The sequence below is a fragment of the Arachis hypogaea genome, chromosome 15 (assembly GCF_003086295.3).
Source record: "Arachis hypogaea cultivar Tifrunner chromosome 15, arahy.Tifrunner.gnm2.J5K5, whole genome shotgun sequence".
Taxonomy (NCBI): domain Eukaryota; kingdom Viridiplantae; phylum Streptophyta; class Magnoliopsida; order Fabales; family Fabaceae; genus Arachis; species Arachis hypogaea.
Genome location: NC_092050.1, coordinates 101,221,941 through 101,242,201, shown reverse-complemented (window position 1 = coordinate 101,242,201; position 20,261 = coordinate 101,221,941). Strand labels below are relative to the sequence as shown.

At 38.3% G+C, this 20,261-nt stretch overlaps 2 non-coding genes across 2 annotated transcripts; one reads left to right on the top strand and one right to left on the bottom strand.

The window, feature by feature from the left end:
* Positions 1 to 1,509: 1,509 nt before the first annotated feature.
* Positions 1,510 to 1,617, top strand: LOC112753447 (small nucleolar RNA R71). The gene has a single exon (XR_003177835.1). It is a non-coding gene; the product is annotated as a small nucleolar RNA R71 (small nucleolar RNA).
* A 7,270-nt stretch (positions 1,618 to 8,887) lies between these two features.
* LOC112752300 (small nucleolar RNA R71) lies at positions 8,888 to 8,995 on the bottom strand. The gene has a single exon (XR_003176744.1). It is a non-coding gene; the product is annotated as a small nucleolar RNA R71 (small nucleolar RNA).
* Between the last annotated feature and the right edge of the window lie 11,266 nt (positions 8,996 to 20,261).

Here is a 20,261-nt window from a genome sequence, read left to right as displayed (position 1 = left end):
GGGCTCTGGTTGACTCTGCTTTGAGAGAAGCTTTTCAAGCTTCCTCTCCATGGTTGCAGAGGGAGATCCTTGATTTTTGAATACAAGGGAGTTCTCATTCCATTGAAGGACTATTTCACCTCTGTCAACATCAATCACAGCTCTTGCTGTGGCCAGGAAAGGTCTTCCTAGGATGATGGATTCATCCTCTTCCTTTCCAGTATCCAGGACTATGAAATCAGTAGGTATGTAAAGGCCCTCAACCTTTACTAATACATCTTCTACTTGTCCATAAGCCTGTCTTCTTGAGCTGTCTGCCATCTCTAATGAGATTTTAGCAGCTTGCACCCCATAGATTCCCAGTTTCTCTATTACAGAGAGGGGCATGAGTTTTATTCCTGAACCAAGGTCACACAGAGCCTTAAAGATCATGGTGCCTATGGTACAGGGTATTATGAACTTTCCAGGATCCTGTCTCTTCTGAGGTAATGTCAGTTGATCCAGATCACTTAGTTCATTGACGAACAAGGGGGGTTCAACTTCCCAAGTATCAATGCCAAACAATTTGGCATTCAGCTTCATGATTGCACCAAGAAACTTGGCAGTTTGCTCTTCAGTGACATCCTCATTCTCTTCAGAAGAGGAATACTCATCAGAGCTCATGAAGGGCATAAGGAGGGTCAATGGAATCTCTATGGTCTCTAGATGGGCCCCAGAGTCCTTTGGTTCCTCAGAGGGAAGCTCCTTATTGACCACTGGACGTCCCAGGAGGTCTTCCTCCTTGGGATTCACGTCCTCTCCTCTCCTCACAGGTTCGGCCATGGCGCTTATGTCAATGGCCTTGCACTCTCCTTTTGGATTCTCTTCTGTATTGCTTGGGAGAGTACTAGGAGGGATTTCAGTGATCCTTTTACTCAGCTGGCCCACTTGTGCTTCCAGATTTCTAATGGAAGACCTTGTTTCATTCATGAAACTTACAGTGGCCTTAGATAGATCAGAGACTAGATTTGCTAAATTAGAAGCATTTTGTTCAGAGTTCTCTGTCTGTTGCTGAGTTGATGATGGAAAAGGCTTGCTATTGCTAAACCTGTTTCTTCCACCATTATTAAAGCCTTGTTGAGGCTTTTGATCCTTCCATGAGAAATTTGGATGATTTCTCCATGTTGCAGGGTTCTCAGGATCATAAGCTTCTTCTTCAGAAGAAGCCTCTTGAGTACTGTTGGATGCAGCTTGCATTCCATGCAGACTCTGAGAGATCATATTGACTTGCTGAGTCAATATTTTATTCTGAGCCAATATGGCATTCAGAGTATCAACCTCAAGAACTCCCTTCTTCATAGGTGTCCCATTGCTCACAGGATTCCTTTCAGAAGTGTACATGAACTGGTTATTAGCAACCATGTCAATGAGTTCTTGAGCTTCTGCAGGCGTTTTCTTTAGGTGAATGGATCCACCTGCAGAAGTGTCCAGTGACATCTTTGATAGCTCAGATAACCCATCATAGAATATATCCAGGATGGTCCATTCTGAAAGCATGTCAGAAGGACACTTTTTGGTCAACTGTTTGTATCTTTCCCAAGCTTCATAGAGAGATTCACCTTCTTTCTGTCTGAAGGTTTGAACATCAGCTCTAAGCTTGCTCAGCTTTTGAGGAGGAAAGTACTTGGCTAAGAAAGCCGTGACCAGCTTATCCCAAGAGTTCAGGCTGTCTTTGGGTTGAGAATCCAACCATAATCTAGCTCTGTCTCTTACAGCAAAAGGGAAAAGCATGAGCCTGTAGACTTCAGGATCTACTCCATTAGTCTTAACAGTATCACATATCTGCAAGAATTCAGTTAAAAACTGAAAAGGATCTTCAGCTGGAAGTCCATGAAACTTGCAGTTCTGCTGCATTAGAGAAACTAATTGAGGTTTCAGCTCAAAGTTGTTTGCTCCAATGGCAGGAATGGAGATGCTTCTTCCATGTAAATTGGAATTAGGTGCAGTAAAGTCACCAAGCATCTTCCTTACATTATTATTATTTTCGGCTGCCATCTCCTCTGCCTGTTCGAAAATTTCTGAAAGGTTATCTCTGGATTGTTGTATTTTAGCTTCTCTTAATTTTCTCTTCAGAGTCCTTTCAGGTTCTGGATCTGCTTCCACAAGAATGTTCTTATCCTTGCTCCTGCTCATATGACAAAGAAGAAGGCACAGAAAAATAATAATAATAATAGAGATCCTTTATACCACAGTATAGGGATCCCTTTGTGAGTGGAAGAAAAGAGGGGGAGACAAAGAATGTGATGTAAAGGAAGAAACACAACTGTACGGATGGAAGAGATGTGAGATGAGATGTTAGGATATGAATGAATAAATAGAATGAGATGGGGAAGGGATAATTTTCGAAAATTATTTTGAAAAAGAGTTAGTGATTTTTGAAAAATGGTTTTTGAAAAAATGTTAGTAATTTTCGAAAATTAAGTTTTAAAAATTAAAAATAAAAATAATTAGTTAATAAAAAAGAAATTTTTGAAAAAGAGGGAAGATATTTTCGAAAATTAGAGAGAGAGAGTTAGTTAGGTAGTTTTGAAAAAGTTAAGAAACAAACAAAAAGTTAGTTAGTTAGTTGAAACAAATTTTGAAAAGATAGGAAGTTAGGAGGTTAGGAAAGATATTTTGAAAATATATTTTTGAAAAAGATAAGATGAGAAGATATTTTTGAAAAGATATGATAGAAATTAGTTTTTGAAAAAGATTTGATTTTTAAAATCACAATTAATGACTTGATTCATAAGAAATCACAAGATATGATTCTAGAACTTAAAGTTTGAATCTTTCTTAACAAGCAAGTAGCAAACTTCAAATTTTTGAATCAAAACATTAATTGATTATGTTATTTTCGAAAATTTGGTATAAAAATAAGAAAAAGATTTTGAAAAATATTTTTGGAATTTTCGAAAATAACTAAGAATTTTGAAAAAGATTTGATTTTTGAAAAAGATTTTGAAAAAGATAAGATTTTCAAATTGAAAATTTGATTTGACTCATGAAAAACAATTTGATTTTAAAAATTTTTGAAAAAGTCAATCCAAATTTTCGAATTTGATGAGAGAAAAAGGGAAAGATATTTTTTTTATTTTTGAAATTTTTATGAAAAACATGAAAAATATGCAATGCATGAAATTTTTAGATCAAAACAATGAATGCATGCAAGAATGCTATGAATGTCAAGATGAACACCAAGAACACTTTGAATGTCATGGTGAACATCAAGAACATATTTTTGAAAAATTTTTAATGCAAAGAAAACATGCAAGACACCAAACTTAGAATTCTTTAATGCTTACGCACTAAGAATTCAAGAATGCATATGATAAACATGAAAAGACACAAAACAAAAAATCATCAAGATCAAACAAGAAGACTTACCAAGAACAACTTGAAGATCATGAAGAACACCATGAATGCATAAAATTTTCGAAAAAATGTAAGATGCATATGCAATTGACACCAAACTTATAACATGACTCAAGACTCAAACAAGAAACACAAAAATATTTTTGATTTTTTTGATTTTCTAATTTTTTTGGATTTTTATTTTCGAAAAATATTTAGAAAGAAAGAAAAATAAGGATTCCAAAATTTTTAATATGAATTCCAGGAATCTTGCCATGTTAGTCTAAAGCTTCAGTCCAGGAATTAGACATGGCTCACTAGCCAGCCAAGCTTTCAATGAAAGCTCCAGTCCAAAACACTAGACATGGCCAATGGCCAGCCAAGCTTCAGCAGATATGGATACTTTTCATGTATAGAGCAACTAAGTGTGTGAGAATCTCTTCATTTGTGATGGTAAGTTGAAACCCCAGTCCAAAAATTAGACATGGCTTACAGCCAGCCAGGATTCAACAAATCATCATGAAACACTAGAATTCATTCTTAAAAATTCTGAAGAAAAATATATTTTTGAAAACATTTTTATATTATTTTCGAAAATAGATGAGAAAATTTTAGAAATATTTTTGAAAAATTTTTTTGAAAATAAAATAAAAATAAAATTACCTAATCTGAGCAACAAGATGAACCGTCAGTTGTCCAAACACAAACAATCCCCGGCAACGGCGCCAAAAACTTGGTGCACGAAATTGTGATGTCCAGGCTCGAACAATCCCTGGTAATGGCTCCAAAGCTTGGTGCTTTGATCTTAATTCATAATTGTCACAACTTCGATACAACTAACCAGCAAGTGCACTGGGTCGTCCAAGTAATACCTTACGTGAGTAAGGGTCGAATCCCACGGAGATTGTTGGTATGAAGCAAGCTATGGTCACCTTGTAAATCTCAGTCAGGCAGATATAAAGTGATAATGGTGTTTTCGAATATGATATAATAAAATAGAGATAGAGATACTTATGTAAATCATTGGTAGGAATTTCAGATAAGCGAATGGAGATGCTTTTCGTTCCTCTGAACCTCTGCTTTCCTGCTATCTTCATCCAATCTGTCTTACTCCTTTCCATGGCTGGCTTTATGCAAGGGCATCATCGTTGTCAGTGGCTACATCCCCTCCTCTCAGTGAATAATATGCTCACGCACCCTGTCACGGCACGGCTATTCATCTGTCAGTTCCCGATCATGCTGGAATAGGATTCACCCTCCTTTTGCGTCTGTCACTAACGCCCAACAATCGCGAGTTTGAAGCTCGTCACAGTCATTCAATCATTGAATCCTACTCGGAATACCACAGACAAGGTTTAGACTTTCCGGATTCTCTTGAATGCCGCCATCATTCTAGCTTACGCCACGAAGATTCTGGTTAGGAGATCTAAGAGATATTCATTCTAGCTTATTTCATGTAGAACGGAAGTGTTTGTCAGGCACACGTTCATAAGGGAGAAGGATGATGAGCGTCACACATAATCATCACCTTCATCACGTTCTTGGGTGCGAATGGATAACTTAGAAGCGAAATAAGAAGAATTGAATAGAAAATAGTAGTACTTTGCATTAATCTTTGAGGGAGAGCAGAGCTCCACACCTTAATCTATGGAGTGTAGAAACTCTACCGTTAAAAATACATAAGTGAAGGTCCAGGCATGGCCGAGATGGCCAGCCCCCAAAACGTGATCAAAGGATCATAAGGTAATCCAAAGATGAACAATGGATTAAAACTGAGACCAAAGATGCCTAATACAATAGTAAGAGGTCCTATTTATAATAAACTAGCTACTAGGGTTTACATGAGTAAGTATTTGATGTATAAATCCACTTCCGGGGCCCACTTGGTGTGTGTTTGGGCTGAGCTTAAGTGTTCCACGTGCAGAGGCCATTTGGGGAGTTGAACGCCAGTTTCTGTGCCAATTTGGGCGTTCAACTCTGGTTTTGGATCTTTTTCTGGCGCTGGACGCCAGATTTGGGCAGAAGGCTGGCGTTGAACGCCAGTTTACGTCGTCTATTCTTGGCCAAAGTATGGACTATTATATATTGCTGGAAAGCCCTGGATGTCTACTTTCCAACTCAATTGGAAGCGTGCCATTTCGAGTTTTGTAGCTCCAGAAAATCTACTTTGAGTGCAGGGAGGTCAGAATCCAACTGCATCAGCAGTCCTTTTTCAACCTCTGAATCTGATTTTTGCTCAAGTCCCTCAATTTCAGCCAGAAAATACCTAAAATCATAGAAAAACACACAAACTCATAGTAAAGTCCAGAAATGTGAATTTAACATAAAAACTAATGAAAACATCCCTAAAAGTAACTAGATCCTACTAAAAACATACTAAAAACAATGCCGAAAAGCGTATAAATTATCTGCTCATCATAAGGCATGTCACCTGCCCGTGGAACTGGAACATAAAGCCTACTGGGCAACCAGATTCCTAAACTTTGATGCCAAGTTAGCAGGAGAAAAAAGATTGCTCCAATTAAATGAGCTAGAGGAATTCAGATTCACAGCTTTCGAAAATGCCAAGCTTTATAAAGAGAAATAAAAAAAGTGGCATGATAGAAAGCTGTCATCTAGAATCTTTGAACCAGGACAGAAGGTTCTGCTGTTTAACTCTAGACTCAGGCTATTCCCCAGGAAATTAAAATCCCGGTGGAGGGGACCATATGTGATTACAAGTGTATCACCATATGGTTATGTAGAGCTTCAAGATATTGATTCTGATAAGAGACTCATTGTCAATGGACAGAGAATCAAGCACTATCTTGAAGGCAACGTTGAGCAAGAATGCTCAAGGCTGAAGCTAGACTAAAAGCTCAGCAAGGTCCAGCTAAAGACAATAAAGAAGCGCTTGCTGGGAGGCAACCCAGCCATGGGGCATCAATCCTCTGAGCATTTTGCCCTATTTCTATTTTTATTTTTATTTGTTTATATAGAGTTCATTGATAACAAGGTAAAGAATCAATTGCATAAGTTCACAGGGTTACGGAAGGAATCTGCAAATAAAACAGAGAAAAAGAGCTCACTGGCAAGAAAACGCCAGTAAGAGCCTATTTTGGCGCAATTTCTGCGTACCAAGTTTTTGGCGCCGTTGCCGGGGATTGTTCGAGTTTGGACAACTGACGGTTCATCTTGTTGCTCAGATTAGGTAATTTTCTTTTTGTTTTGTTTTAAAAAAATTTTCAAAAATTTCTCCTTTGTTTTTGAAAAAATCTTAAAAAAAAAAAGTTTTCAAAAATATAATAAAAATGTTTTCAAAAATATATTTTTCTTCAGAATTTTTAAGAATGAATTCTAGTGTTTCATGAAGCATGTAAAGCCATGTCTAAATTCATTTGGACTGAGGCTTCCAATTTGTTATCAAGAGCAAGCTAGTTGTTGCTAATCCACCTGCTACTGTTCCTGATTTACATACTAAAGCTTGGCTGGCTATTAAGCCATGCCTGACCCTTTGATTGGAGCTTTAGACTAAAGAGCATAAAGATTCCTGGAATTCATATTAAAGATTTTGGAATCCTTATTTTTCTTTTTCAAAATGATTTTTGAAAAAAATTAAAAGAAAATACAAAAAAATCATAAGATCATAAAAATCAAAAAAATATTTTTGTGTTTGAGTCTTGAGTCATGTTATAAGTTTGGTGTCAATTGCATGTTCATCTTGCATTTTTCGAAAATTTTCATGCATTCATAGTGTTCTTCATGATCTTCAAGTTGTTCTTAGTAAGTCTTCTTGTTTGATCTTTGCATTTGCATGTTTTGTGTCTTTTCTTGTTTTTCATACGCATTCTTGAATTCTTAGTGTTTAAGCATTAAAGAATTCTAAGTTTGGTGTCTTGCATGTTTTCTTTGCATTAAAAATTTTTCAAAAATATGTTCTTGATGTTCATCTTGATCTTCATAGTGTTCTTGGTGTTCATCTTGACATTCATAGCATTCTTGCATGCATCACATGTTTTGATCTAAAATTCTCATGCATTGCATCATTTTCTTGTTTTTCTCTCTCATCATAAAAATTCAAAAATCAAAAAAATATCTTTCTCTCTTTTCTCTCATAATTTCGAAAATTAGATTTGACTTTTTCAAAAAAATTTTAAAATTTAGTTGTTTTTATGAGTCAAATCAAATTTTCAATTTAAAAATCTTATCTTTTTCAAAATCTTTTTCAAAAATCAAATCTTTTTCATTTTTCTTAGTTATTTTCGAAAATTATAAAAATGTTTCTCAAAAATCTTTTTCTTAATTTTATCTCATAATTTTCGAAAATAACATCATCAATTAATGTTTTGATTCAAAAATTTTAAGTTTGTTACTTGCTTGTTAGGAAAGATTCAAACTTTAAGTTCTAGAATCATATCTCATGATTTCTTGTGAATCAAGTCATTAATTGTGATTTTAAAAAAAAAATCAAACCTTTTTCAAAACCAATTTCAATCATATCTTTTCAAAAATATCTTCTTATCTTATCTTTTTCAAAAATATGATTTCAAAATATCTTTTCTAACTTCCTAACTTCGTATCTTTTCAAAATTTGTTTCAACTAACTAACTAACTTTTTGTTTGTTTCTTATCTTTTTCAAAACCACCTAACTAACTCTCTCTCTCTAATTTTCGAAAACATCTTCCCTCTTTTTCAAAATTTTTTTTAATTAACCAATTATTTTAATTTTTTATTTGAATTTTCAAAAAAAAAACTACTAACCTTTTTCAAAAATTATTTTTCGAAAATTACTAACTCATTTTCAAAAATTATTTTCGAAAATCCTCTCCCTCTCTCATCTTATTCTTTTTATTTATTCATCTACTAACATCTCTTCCTCACATCACTCACCAAATTCGAACCCCCTCTTCTATCTGTGTTCGAATTTTTCTTCTTTTCTTCTTCTACTAACAATAAGGAACCTCTTTACTGTGACATAGAGGATTCCTCTTCTTTTCTTTTTCTCTTCTCTTTCTTATGAGCAGGGACAAAGAAAAAGGCATTCTTGTTGAAGCTGATCCAGAACCTGAAAGGACTCTGAAGAGAAAACTAAGAGAAGCTAAATTACAACAATCCAGAGACAACCTTATTGAAAATTTTGAACAAGTAAAGGAGATGGCAGCCGAACCCAACAACAATAATGCAAGGAGAATGCTTGGTGACTTTACTGCACCTAATTCCAATTTACATGGAAGGAGCATCTCCATTCCTGCCATTGGAGCAAACAATTTTGAGCTGAAACCTCAATTAATTTCTCTGATGCAGCAGAACTGCAAGTTTCATGGACTTCCATCTGAAGATCCTTTTCAGGTCTTAACTGAATTCTTGCAGATATGTGATACTGTAAAGACTAATGGAGTAGATCCTAAAGTCTACAGGCTCATGATTTTCCCTTTTGCTGTAAGAGACAGAGCTAGACTGTGGTTGGACTCTCAACCCAAAGATAGCCTAAACTCTTGGGATAAGCTGGTCACGGCTTTCTTAGCCAAGTTCTTTCCTCCTCAAAAGATGAGCAAGCTTAGAGTGGATGTTCAAACCTTCAAACAAAAAGATGGTGAATCCTTCTATGAAGCTTGGGAAAGATACAAACAGTTGACCAAAAAGTGTCCCTCTGACATGCTTTCAGAATGGACCATCCTCGATATATTCTATGATGGTTTGTCTGAGTTATCAAAGATGTCATTGGATACTTCTGCAGGTGGATCCATTCACCTAAAGAAAACGCCTGCAGAAGCTCAAGAACTCATTGACATGGTTGCAAATAACCAGTTTATGTACACTTCTGAGAGGAATCCTGTGAGTAATGGGACGCCTATGAAGAAGGGAGTTCTTGAAGTTGATACTCTGAATGCCATATTGGCTCAGAACAAAATATTGGCTCAGCAAGTCAATATGATTTCTCAGAGTCTGAATGGAATGCAAGCTGCATCCAACAGTACTCAAGAGGCATCTTCTGAGGAAGAAGCTTATGATCCTGAAAACCCTGCAATAGCAGAGGTGAATTACTTAGGTGAACCTTATGGAAACACCTATAATCCATCATGGAGAAATCATCCAAATCTCTCATGGAAGGATCAAAGGCCTCAACAAGGCTTTAATAATGGTGGAAGAAACATGTTTAACAATAATAAACCTTTTCCATCATCCACTCAGCAACAGACAGAGAACTCTGAACAAAATACTTCTAATTTAGCAAATTTAGTCTCTGATCTATCTAAGGCCACTGTGAGTTTCATGAATGAAACAAGGTCTTCCATTAGAAATTTGGAAGCACAAGTGGGCCAGCTGAGTAAAAGGATCACTGAAATCCCTCCTAGTACTCTCCCAAGCAATACAGAAGAGAATCCAAAAGGAGAGTGCAAGGCCATTGACATAAGCACCATGGCCGAACCTGTAAGGGAAGGAGAGGACGTGAATCCTAAGGAGGAAGACCTCCTGGGACGTCCAGTGATCAATAAGGAGCTTCCCTCTGAGGAACCAAAGGACTCTGAGGCTCATCCAGAGACCATAGAGATTCCATTGAACCTCCTTATGCCATTCATGAGCTCTGATGAGTATTCCTCTTCTGAAGAGAATGAGGATGTTACTGAAGAGCAAACTGCCAAGTTCCTTGGTGCAATCATGAAGCTGAATGTCAAATTATTTGGTATTGAGACTTGGGAAGATAAACCTTCCTTGTTCACCAATGAACTAAGTGATCTGGATCAACTGACATTGCCTCAGAAGAGACAGGATCCTGGAAAGTTCATAATACCTTGTACCATAGGCACCATGATCTTTAAGGCTCTGTGTGACCTTGGTTCAGGAATAAACCTCATGCCCCTCTCTGTAATAGAGAAACTGGGAATCTATGGGGTGCAAGCTGCTAAAATCTCATTAGAAATGGCAGACAATTCAAGAAAACAGGCTTATGGACAAGTAGAGGACGTGTTAGTAAAGGTTGAAGGCCTTTACATCCCTGCTGATTTTATAGTCCTGGATACTGGAAAGGAAGAGGATGAATCCATCATCCTAGGAAGACCTTTCCTAGCCACAGCAAGAGCTGTGATTGATGTGGACAGAGGAGAATTAATCCTTCAATTTAATGAGGACAACCTTGTGTTTACAACTCAAGGATATCTCTCTGCATCCATGGAGAGGAAGCATAAAAAGCTTCTCTCAAAGCAGAGTCAAACAAAGCCCCCACAGTCAAACTCTAAGTTTGGTGTTGGGAGGCCACAACCAAACTCTAAGTTTGGTGTTGAACTCCCATATCCAAACTCTAAGTTTGGTGTTGGAGAGTCTCAACAATGCTCTGAACATCTGTGAGGCTCCATGAGAGCCCACTGTCAAGCTATTGACATTAAAGAAGCGCTTGTTGGGAGGCAACCCAATTTTTATTTATCTAACTATATTTTTCTTAGTTATATGTCTTTATAGGTTCATGATCATGAGGAGTCACAAAATAAACAGAAAAATTGAAAACGGAATCAAAAATAGCAGAAGAAAAATCACACGCTGGAGGAAGCATCTGCCTGGCGTTCAACGCCAGAACAGAGCATGGTTCTGGCGCTGAATGCCCAAAATGGCAGTATCCTGGCGCTGAACGCCCAGAACAAGCATGGTTCTGGCGTTCAACGCCAGAAATGGGCAACAAATGGGCGTTGAACGCCCAAAATGGGCACCAACCTGGCGCTGAACGCCCAGAGTTGTGTGCAAGGGCATTTTACATGCCTAATTTGGTGCAAGGTTGTAATTCCTTGAACACCTCAGGATCTGTGGACCCCACAGGATCATCTCAGGATCTGTGAATCTCACAGGATCCCCACCCACCTCACCCTTTCTCTCCATTCATGGTCATCCCTTCTGTTTTCCATTCACCACTCACATCTATACACACATCCCTCTATCTCCTCCATCTCTTCTTCTTCATCATCTATTCTTTCTTCTCTTGCTCGAGGGCGAGCAATATTCTAAGTTTGGTGTGGTAAAAGCATAAGCTTTTTGTTTTTCCATTACCATTAATGGTACCTAAGGCCAGAGAAATCTCAAGAAAGAGGAAAGGGAAGACAAATGCTTCCACCGCTGAGCCATGGGAGATGGAAAGATTCATCTCACAAGCCCATCACTAAGAAAAGGATGGAGCAAAGAAGAGAGCATATTCATGAATCTCATCAGGCACATGAAGAAGCTCATCATCAAGAAATCCCTGAGATACATCAAGGGATGCACTTGCCTCCACAGAATTTTTGGGAGCAAATCAACACCTCCCTAGGAGAATTAAGTTCCAACATGGGACAATTAAGGGTGGAACATCAAGAACACTCCATCATCCTTCATGAAATTAGAGAAGATCAAAAAGCAATGAGGGAGGAGCAACAAAGACAAGGAAGAGACATAGAAGAGCTCAAGGACATCATTGGTTCCTCAAGAAAGAAACGCACCCATCACTAAGGTGGACTCATTCCTTGTTCTTACTTTCTCTATTTTTTGTTTTCTATGTTAAGTGCTTATCCATGTTTGTGTCTTCATTACATGATCATTAGTAGTTAGTAAATATGTCTTAAAGTTATGAATGTCCTATGAATCCATCACCTCTCTTAAATGAAAAATGTTTTAATTCAAAAGAACAAGAAGTACATGAGTTTCGAATTTATCCTTGAACTTAGCTTAATTATATTGATGTGGTGACAATGCTTCTTGTTCTCTGAATGTATGCTTGAACAGTGCATATGTCTTTTGAAGTTGTTGTTTAAGAATGTTAAATATGTTGGCTCTTGAAAGAATGATGACAAGGAGACATGTTATTTGATAATCTGAAAAATCATAAAAATGATTCTTGAAGCAAGAAAAAGCATCAAAGAACAAAGCTTGCAGAAAAAAAAATATAGGCGAAAAAAAATAGAAAGAAAAAGAAATAGGCAAGAGCAAAAAGCCAATAACCCTTAAAACCAAAAGGCAAGGGCAAATAAAAAGGATCCCAAGGCTTTGAGCATCAGTGGATAGGAGGGCCTAAAGGAATAAAATCCTGGTCTAAGCGGCTAAACCAAGTTGTCCCTAACCATGTGCTTGTGGCGTGTAGGTGTCAAGTGAAAACTTGAGACTGAGCGGTTAAAGTCAAGGTCCAAAGCAAAAAAAAGAGTGTGCTTAAGAACCCTGGACACCTCTAATTGGGGACTTTAGCAAAGCTGAGTCACAATCTGAAAAGGTTCACCCAATTATGTGTCTGTGGCATTTATGTATCCAGTGGTAATACTAGAAAACAAAGTGCTTAGGGCCACGGCCAAGACTCATGAAATAGCTGTGTTCAAGAATCATCATACTGAACTAGGAGAATCAATAACACTATCTGAACTCTGAGTTCCTATAGGTGCCAATCATTCTGAACCTCAATGGATAAAGTGAGATGCCAAAACTATTCAAGAGGCAAAAAGCTACAAGTCCCGCTCATCTGATTGAAGCTATGTTTCATTGATAGTTTGGAATTTATAATATATTCTCTTCTTTTTATCCTATTTGATTTTCAGTTGCTTGGGGACAAGCAACAATTTAAGTTTGGTGTTGTGATGAGCGGATAATTTATACGCTTTTTGGCATTGTTTTTAGTATGTTTTTAGTAGAATCTAGTTACTTTTAGGGATGTTTTCATTAGTTTTTATGTTAAATTCACATTTCTGGACTTTACTATGAGTTTGTCTGTTTTTCTGTGATTTCAGGTATTTTATGGCTAAAATTGAGGGACTTGAGCAAAAATCAGATTCAGAGGTTGAAGAAGGACTGCTGATGATGTTGGATTCTGACCTCCCTGCACTCAGAGTGGATTTTCTGGAGCTACAGAACTTGAAATGGCGCGCTTCCAATTGCGTTGGAAAGTAGACATCCAGGGCTTTCCAGAAATGTATAATAGTCCATACTTTGCCCAAGTTTAGATGACGCAAACTGGTGTTCAACGCCAGTTCTCTGCCCAATTCTGGCGTCCAGCGCCAGAAACAAGTTGCAAAGTGGAGTTCAACGCCCAAACTGGCACCAAAACTGGCGTTCAACTCCAAGAATGACCTCTACACGTGTAACACTCAAGCTCAGCCCAAGCACACACCAATTGGGCCCCAGAAGTGGATTTATGCATCAATTACTTACTTCTGTAAACCCTAGTGGCTAGTTTATTATAAATAGGACCTTTTACTATTGTATTAGACATCTTTGGATGCCTGGTTCTTAGATCAGAGGGGCTGGCCATTCGGCCATGCCTGAACCTTTCACTTATGTATTTTTAACGGTAGAGCTTCTACACTCCATAGATTAAGGTGTGGAGCTCTGCTGTTCCTCAAAGATTAATGCAAAGTACTACTATTTTCTATTCAAATCATCTTATTTCGCTTCTAAGATATTCATTCGCACTTCAACCTGAATGTGATGAACGTGACAATCATCATCATTCCCTATGAACGCGTGCCTGACAACCACTTCCGTTCTACATTAGATTGAATGAGTATCTCTTAGATCTCTTAATCAGAATCTTCGTGGTGTAAGCTAGAATAATGGCAGCATTCAAGAGAATCCGGAAAGTCTAAACCTTGTCTGTGGTATTCCGAGTAGGATTCAATGATTGAATGACTGTGACGAGCTTCAAACTCGCGATTGCTGGGCGTAGTGACAGACGCAAAAGGATAGTAAATCCTATTCCAGCATGATCGAGAACCGACAGATGAATAGCCGTGCCGTGACAGGGTGCGTTGACCATATTCACTGAGAGGATAGGATGTAACCATTGACAAGGGTGATGCCTCCAGACGATTAGCACTGCCGTGACAGGGCATTTGGATCATTTTCCCGAAAGAAGACCTAAAGTATCCATTGACAATGGTGATGCATTACATAAAGCCAGCCATGGAAAGGAGTAAGACTGATTGGATGAAGATAGCAGGAAAGCAGAGGTTCAGAGGAACGAAAGCATCTCTATTCGCTTATCTGAAATTCTCACCAATGATTTACATAAGTATTTCTATCACTATTTTATTAATTATTTTCGAAAACCCCATTACTATTTTATATCCGCCTGACTGAGATTTACAAGGTGACCAAAGCTTGCTTCATACCAACAATCTCCGTGGGATTCGACTCTTACTCACGTAAGGTATTACTTGGATGACTCAGTGCACTTGCTGGTTCGTTGTGCGAAGTTGTGAACCATGGTATTGGCATCATGTTTTTGGCACCATTACCAGGAAAAGAAAGAGCGATGAATTTTACATAATCAAAGTGTAATCACAATTTCTGCGCACCAGGGACCTTTCCCACCATCATACTCAAACACTTATATTCTGGTGGCAGTTGACTATGTATCAAAATGGGTTGAGGCCATTGCCACACCCACCAATGATACTAAAACAGTGCTGAAGTTCCTCCAGAAACATATCTTTAGCAGGTTTGGTGTCCCTAGAGTACTGATCAGTGATGGGGGCACTCACTTCTGCAATAAACAGCTTTACTCTGCCATGGTTCGGTATGGAATTCGCCATAAAGTGGCTACTCCATATCATCCACAAATTAATGGGCAAGCTGAAGTCTCTAACAGAGAAATAAAGAGAATCTTAGAACGGACAGTAAGTACCCGTAGAAAGGATTGGGCACGGAGCTTGGATGATGCTCTGTGGGCTTACAGAACAGCATTCAAGACCCCTATAGGGACCTCTCCATACCAACTTGTGTATGGTAAGGCATGTCACCTGCCCGTGGAACTGGAACATAAAGCCTACTGGGCAACCAGATTCCTAAACTTTGATGCCAAGTTAGCAGGAGAAAAAAGATTTCTCCAGTTAAATGAGCTAGAGGAATTCAGATTCACAGCTTTCGAAAATGCCAAGCTTTATAAAGAGAAATAAAAAAAGTGGCATGACAGAAAGCTGTCATCTAGAATCTTTGAACTAGGACAGAAGGTTCTGCTGTTTAACTCTAGACTCAGGCTATTCCCCGGGAAATTGAAATCCCAGTGGAGGGGACCATACGTGATTACAAGTGTATCACCATATGGTTATGTAGAGCTTCAAGATATTGATTCTGATAAGAGATTCATTGTCAATGGACAGAGAATCAAGCACTATCTTGAAGGCAACGTTGAGAAAGAATGCTCAAGGCTGAAGCTAGACTAAAAGCTCAGCAAGGTCCAGCTAAAGACAATAAAGAAGCGCTTGCTGGGAGGCAACCCAGCCATGGGGCATCAATCCTCTGAGCATTTTTCCCTATTTCTATTTTTATTTTTATTTGTTTATATAGAGTTCATTGATAACAAGGTAAAGAATCAATTGCATAAGTTCACAGGGTTACGGAAAGAATCTGCACATAAAACAGAGAAAAAGAGCTCACTGGCAAGAAAAAGCCAGTAAGAGCCTATTTTGGGCGTTCAGCGCCCAAAAGGGGCAGCCAGTGGGCGCTGAACGCCAGTAAGGATAGCAATCTGGCGTTCAACGCCAAAAAAGGGCAACAACTGGGCATTGAACGCCCAGGAGAGCAGCATTTGGGCGTTGAACGCCCAAAACAGGCAGTGTTTGGGCGTTCAAACGCCAGGATAGTGGGGAGGAGGTAAAAATCATTCTTCTTCATATTTTTTCATTCTAATTTTAAAATTCCAGGTTTTTTTTTCATGATTTCTTGCATAAACATGTTAAGAACCTTGATTTCGAAAATCCTTCTTTAAAAATATCAAATGTATCTTAATCCATAAGCACCAAGCCTCTTTGCAAATTCAATCCAACTCTTTTCAAATCCTTTTTTTAAAAAAAAAACAAATCTATCTTTTTAACTCATCAATATCTTTTTCAAAGTCTCCACTTTATCTTTTTCAAAATCTAGATCTATCTTTTTCAAAAATCTTTTATATCTTTTCAATTTTAAACTATATCCTCTCTTATCATATCTTCTATCTTATCTTTTCCAAATCAATCTTTTTATCATATCTTTATCTTTTTTTTCGAAAACCCACCCCCTCCCTTTAAATTTGGGTTCGGCCTCCCTCCCCTTCCATCAACAATTGCACCTAGCTCTCCTTCTATCCCTCTCCTTTCTTTTCTTTTGCTTGAGGACAAGCAAACCTCTAAGTTTGGTGTGTTTATCCGTGATCACTAAGATCATGGCTCCTAAAGGAAAACAACCCACTCCAAGAGGCAAGAAAGAGAGCATTCCAAAACCACTTTGGAATCAAGGGAAGTTCTTATCTAAAGAACATTCAGACCATTATAACAAAATAATGGGTCTGAGATCAGTAATCCCGGAAGTTAGATTCGATCTGAAAGAAGATGAATATCCGGAGATCCAGGAGCAAATTCGAATCAGGAACTGGGAAGTCCTAGCTAATCCTGAAACGAAAGTAGGGAGGAACATGGTTCAGGAGTTCTATGCTAATATGTGGCAAACTGACAAGCAGAAACTATCTGGGAATGCTTTCTATGACTATCGAACCGTGGTCAGAGGAAAGATTGTTCATACCCACCCTGACAGGATCAGGGAGATCTTAAAGCTACCTCAGCTGAAAGATGATCTAGACTCCTTCAACAGGAGAATGATGAGAACAGACAAGGGCCTGGATAAGATTCTAGAGGACATATGTATCCCTGGAGCCAGGTGGACCACCAACACAAAGGGTGTCCCAAATCAACTCAAGAGAGAAGATCTCAAACCAGTCGCCAGAGGATGGCTGGACTTCATTGGGCATTCTCTGTTGCCCACTAGCAACCGTTCTGAAGTCACCATTAAAAGAGTAGTGATGATCCATTGCATCATGATGGGAAAAGAAGTGGAAATTCATCAGCTAATCTCAGCTGAACTCTACAAAATTGCTAACAAAAATTCTAAAGAGGCCAGGTTGGCTTATCCAAGCGTGATTTCTCTGCTCTGCAAGGACGCCGGAGTAAGGATGGGAATAACTGAGTATATCTCAGTTGAGAAACCAATCACCAAAGCATTAATGGAAAAACAACAAGCACAGGATGACCCCACCAAGAAGAAAACACAGGAATTTCTCCCAGAAATCCCTCAATCTGAATACTGGGAGTATCTTGAGATGTCTGTTACCAAGATACGGGAAGCTATGGAACAAATAATAAAAGAACAGAAGGAACACAGTCAAATTCTTACCTATATGTTTAAAGAACAAGAGGAGCAAGGGCATGACTTAAGGGAATTGAAGCGCCAGAAATTATCTCTTGAAGGACCAAGCACCCCAAGCACCCCACGGATCAGAGGAACATCCACTTCCTAGAACAAAGGTTGTTAAATTCCAATTTCTGCTTTAACTCTGTGATAGTGTCATTATAGAAGTTCACCTTAGGAGTCATATAGTAGTAATTAGTATCTATTTTGATTTTATCTCCAATTAAGCCATAGTTTATTTTTCTCATCATCAGCAAACATGAATAAAATAGTAGATCTTTTAAATAAGAGGCAATAAAATTTTGAGTTTTTAAAGAGAAATCCTAATTAGTTACATGTGGTGGCAATACTTTCTGTCTTCTGAATGAATGCTTGAACAGTGCATATGTCTTTTGAATTTGTTGTTCAAGACTGTTAAATATCTTGGCTCTTGAAAGAATGATGAACATGAGACATGTTATTGATAATCTGAAAAATCATAAAAATGATTCTTGAAGCAAGAAAAAGCAGCAAAAAAAAAAAGAAAAAAAGCCAATAACCCTTAAAACCAAAAGGCAAGGGTAATAAAAAGGATCCCAAGGCTTTGAGCATCAGTGGATAGGAGGGGCCTAAGGGAATAGAATCCTGGCCTAAGCGGCTAAACCAAGCTATCCCTAACCATGTGCTTGTGGCGTGAAGGTGTCAAGTGAAAACTTGAGACTGAGCGGTTAAAGTCAAGGTCCAAAGCAGAAAGAAGAGTGTGCTTAAGAACTCTGGACACCTCTAATTGGGGACTTTAGCAAAGCTGAGTCACAATCTAAAAGGTTCACCCATTATGTGTCTGTGGCATTTATGTATCCGGTGGTAATACTGGAAAACAAAGTGCTTAGGGCCACGGCCAAGACTCATGAAATAGCTGTGTTCAAGAATCATCATACTGAAATAGGAGAATCAATAACACTATCTGAATTCTAAGTTCCTATAGATACCAATCACTCTGAGCTTCAATGGAAAAAGTGAGATGCCAAAACTGTTCGGAAGCAAAAAGATACTAGTCCCGCTCATCTAATTAGAATCTGAGCTTCACTCAAAACTCTGAGATATTATTGCCTCTCAACCTATTAGTCTTCTATTTTATTTGTCTAGTTACTTGAGGACAAGCAACAGTTTAAGTTTGGTGTTGTGATGAGCGGATATTTTATACGCTTTTTTGGGGTTAATTTCATATAGTTTTTAGTATATTCTAGTTAGTTTTTAGTTTATTTCCATTAGATTTTAGGAAAAATTCATATTTCTGGACTTTACTATGAGTTGTGTGTTTTTCTATAATTTCAGGTATTTTTCTGGCTGAAATTGAGGAAGCTGAGCAAAAATCTGATTCAGGCTGAAAAAGGACTGCTGATGCTGTTGGATTCTGACCTCCTTGCACTCAAACTGAATTTTCTGGAGCTACAGAACTCGAAATGGTACGCTTCTAATTGCGTTGGAAAGTAGACATCCAGGGCTTTCCAGCAATATATAATAGTTCATACTTTGCTCAAGAATAGACGACGTAAACTGGCGTTCAACGCCAGTTCTCTGCCCAATTCTGGCGTCCAGCGCCAGAAAAGGATTAAAAGTTGGAGTTCAACGCCAGAAATGGATCCAAACCTGGCGTTGAACACCCAAAACAGCCTTATGCACGTGAATTGTTTAAGTCTCAGCCCCAGCACACACCAAGTGGGCCCCAAAAGTGGATCTCTGCACCATCTGTCATAGTCTACTCACTTTTTGTAAACCTAGGCTACTAGTTTAGTATTTAAACAACTTTTAGAAACTTATTTAGCATCTCATGACATTTTAGATCTGAACTTTGTACTCTTTGACGGCATGAGTCTCTAAACTCCAATGTTGAGGGTGAGGAGCTCTGCTGTGTCTCGATGAATTAATGCATTCGCGCCTAACTATGGAGAAGGTGATGATCAGTGACACTCATCACCTTCCTCAATCCATGAATGTGTGTCTGACAATCACCTCCGTTCTACATCAGATTGAATGAATATCTCTTAGATTCCTTAATCAGAATCTCCGTGGTATAAGCTAGATTGATGGCGGCGTTCATGAGAATCCGGAAAGTCTAAACCTTGTCTGTGGTATTCCGAGTAGGATTCTGGGATTGGATAGCTGTGACGAACTTCAAACTCGCGAGTGCTGGGTGTAGTGACAGACGCAAAAGGATAGTAAATCCTATTCCGGTACGACTGAGAACCTGCAGATGATTAGCCGTGCGGTGACAGCGCACTTGGACCCTTTTCACTGGAAGGATGGATGGTAGCCATTGACAACGGTGATCCACCTACACACAGCTTGCCATAGGAGGACGTGCATGCGTGAATCAGAAGACAGAGGAAAGCAGAGATTCTGAAGACAAAGCATCTCCAAAACTCCAACATATCCTCCATTACTGCATAACAAGTAACCTTTAATCTATGCTCTCTTGTTTGTTCGCAATTCAACTGATAAATATAATTGACTTCCTGACTAAGAATTGCAAGTTAACCATAGATTGCTTCAAACCAACAATCTCCGTGGGATTCGACCCTTACTCACGTAAGGTATTACTTGGACGACCCAGTGCACTTGCTGGTTAGTGGTACGAGTTGTGAAAAGTGTGATTTACAATTTCGTGCACCAATTCCCTTTAAACAAAAGACACCTGTATTTTCTTTTTCTCTTTATCTAAGTCTCTCATAAGGCGCTCTCTATACTCTGACATGGAGACTCCTTTCTTTTTCTCTTCTTGGAT